Below are 3,222 nucleotides of genomic sequence, written 5' to 3' on the forward strand. Positions count from 1 at the left end.
GTATTTCGTGTTAGATTCATAACATGTACGTTGTTTTGCATGTTAGAGCTTCCACTGTGACAGCATTATTGTCTCTGATGAGGACTGCACCCCAAAGCCAAGCACAGACCGGGACGGGACCGGCCCGGGGTCGAGGCGAAGCAGAGGGAGGGGTGCCAGGGTCCGAGGAAGAAGAGGCAAGACGGGGAGGACGAGGTGCAAGCCGAGCAGCACATATTCTATGACCTGCGTCGAGCTTCACACTCCAACAACGGCATATGAACATGTGTATATATATATATTTAATATTAGTCTATTGTCTCCCAGTGTTCTTGTCTCAAAGTTTCTCTGGTGTTCCCCCCTTAGCCGTTTTGGTGTCAAAAATAAAGTGGTATATAAATGTAATCCATCACTATTTTATTATTGTTTACTGATTACAACAACTAACTACAGCTCTGCTTCAGCCATCGGCTCATCTGTGTCATGTGCATTGACCTGGTGTGTAATGTGGACACAGAAGTCCTGTTAGAGAACAACAAACCCCTGTTCAGTAAAAATATCTGATCATGTTGATGAATGTTCTTTCCAATTACACAGATCTTTCCCATTTGGAGTTCTAACAACTATATATTCCTTTACAGGCCAGAATCAGAGGACTGGACAGCATCCAGACTACAGTGTTTCCATGCACCACACATGGCTGATCTTCCAGACCCAGGACAGAGTAACAGTTCAGTCAGGTAGCATACAGACAGTTTGTAGTGTGGAGCATTTAGACACAGAGTCGGGATACTGAGTTGCTGTTTATGGAAGATATGCAACTGTTCTCCTGATCAATTAGGACAATACAGAGGTTTAATCCTAGCAGGGTGTAAGATGTAATGTCACTAACTGCTACACAAATAATTCCATCCAGTGTGTGGATGAATACCTGTACATTGTTTTTGTTTTATGCCCAGGAGGGTAGAGAAAACACAAAGTATATTTTTCCCTGTTCTGGAGAATATTTTCATTCTTTTTTAAATAAAACATTGAAAATGATAAATGCCTTTTCTTTACACTTAAAGCATAAACAATCAAGCAACTACATTTGTCTTATGTCTCCAATAATGATATCGAAATTTGGTATAACCCTTGTTTATTAAAATACTACTAAAACTACAACCTTTATCACAAATAGATCATTTTTAAACATCATTAAAAATAAGTAAATACAGGAAGAAAGACAAGGAGTGTCCAGAGGTGTCCTGACTGATTATGAAGACAATTCAGACTTTGCATGTAGCATCATATCGCTGCTGTGGAGATGATTAAATATATCACAATCACCTCTATGACATGATTACCACATTTCAAAACCAGCCATATTACCTTTTTGTTTTATACTTTGCTACATCTAGCAACACAGTTGGGGCAGGGACACCTGACTGAACCCCATGTTGACGGGGATCATCAGGTCTACTGGTTCTGCTTCTAGGCATCTCCTCAGTAGTAGACAACCGTCAGAGGAGGAGGATGGCACTCTGGAAGTCTGCAATGTAACTGTGGTCCTTCTCCACCTTCAATCCACTTCCTGGACTTTTTGTTGTACACCTCGCTGTACCTGCTAATACAGAAAGGAGGATCAGCTTAGTGAAAAGTTTGTAATACCTGACATTGTTCTCTTATAGAGCAATTGGTATTTCCACATAAAATGCAATCAAAACAATAAATCAGCAACATTTATCTGTATTCCTCATACTGTGATATTTTTCGATTCATCACTTTTAAATGTAATGCACAAGAGTACCCCAAGAGAATTCAACATACTGAACTGTGTCATCAGCTTTTCTCCTGGCTGGACTGTGGACATGGTGTTTGTAATCCAGGCCAGCCAGCATGGTCCGATCAGTGTACTGGTAAGAAGTACAGGGTGTTGGAAGACTCCAAATCTGCAGGTGACCTGAGGGCGCAGTAGAAATAAAACATACAGGAATTTTTACTTCTGGTAAAATAAGTAATGGCATAACAGCACCAGTTACAGTAAAAGGTTTTCACACAGTAGGTTTAGCTACGAACAATGTCAACTATATTATAGGTAGCTTATGTACCAGAAACACAGATACTTGGGGGCCATTATCCATCATTGTTTATGTATACTAATGTTGACATGTCTTCCTCATAACAACAACTGGACCTACAAACACACAGCTACATCACCACATTTGTAAAAGTAACATACAGTCAAACATCAACTGCAGACACAAGATAATCACAGATTAGATACAAGGTAAAGATAACTAAAGTTAGGTGTAAACATAGTATAACAATAAACCTACATGGTGAATAACTAAACCAGCGCAGTCTACACTTACATTGTCTTACCTAATGTTAGCGTCGGTTTCCAGCTCACCTACAGCTAGATATAATTCATCGTCTCTACTCTGGCTGCTACACCAGTCTGCACTCGTAGCAAGCGTTAGCTCTATGCGTAGGTAGCTACGTTTGCTAGCGATGAAAGTAACAAAATTACCATGAAAATGATAAAAGCCAGATTACCTGTCCAGCAGAAATAAAGCCACCACGGCGTGTCAGCCCCTTGGTGTCCCTCAGTTGTCACTATCGTTGAAAAGCCACGCAGATATTACCTCCGGTCTGACCGCTTCGCTCGTCAGGTCTGAGCGAGCTGACCGGGTGCGCGCACGGGGGCAGCTCCTGCAGCAGCACGGCTGGTAGCCATGGCAGCGAGGGAGAGTAAGCCAGCCAATCATTGCATTCGGTCCGAATGAAACGAGTGGCTGTGTTTACTGCAGCCCTGAGAGGACTACAGACAGCTGATTTTTATACTCTCTTTTTCAGTGCACCTAACTTTTTAATATGCATTGGTGTATATAGACAGTTTCAACAAATATGACAAAAAGTGTTTTAGAGGCAAATTGCCTACCCTGCCTTTAATGAAGCTTTCAGCATATAAAAATTCCATGTCATCAAGCACTGGGAAAGTGATGACAGCTATAATTTTGGTCCATTATGCAGCACACGGTGTAGGAGGTCAGGACTGTTGGTACAACTACAATTCACACTGCCAGCACAAAATGCATCAATTCATCAGGATTGGACAATAATCTTGACGTATGTATGTTATGCAGGATATAGGAAACTGTGTTTTCACTTGAGGAAACGAATAAAACTTTATTTATGTCTGTGCTAGTTAAGTTTCCCCCAGTTCTGAGTCAGGCCAAAATAAACAAACAGAAATCACAG

At 41.1% G+C, this 3,222-nt stretch overlaps 1 long non-coding RNA gene across 2 annotated transcripts; it reads right to left on the bottom strand.

Moving 5' to 3' along the window:
- Positions 1 to 1,185: 1,185 nt before the first annotated feature.
- Positions 1,186 to 2,649, bottom strand: LOC123963748. Of its 2 annotated transcripts, none has more exons than XR_006823258.1 (3): positions 2,518 to 2,649; positions 1,789 to 1,921; positions 1,186 to 1,582 (listed from the first exon to the last, which is right to left on the bottom strand). It is a non-coding gene; the product is annotated as an uncharacterized LOC123963748 (long non-coding RNA). The 2 variants fall into 2 exon arrangements; XR_006823257.1 differs by having other exon boundaries at positions 1,186 to 1,585.
- Between the last annotated feature and the right edge of the window lie 573 nt (positions 2,650 to 3,222).

Source organism: Micropterus dolomieu, linkage group LG23 (assembly GCF_021292245.1).
Source record: "Micropterus dolomieu isolate WLL.071019.BEF.003 ecotype Adirondacks linkage group LG23, ASM2129224v1, whole genome shotgun sequence".
Classification (NCBI taxonomy): domain Eukaryota; kingdom Metazoa; phylum Chordata; class Actinopteri; order Centrarchiformes; family Centrarchidae; genus Micropterus; species Micropterus dolomieu.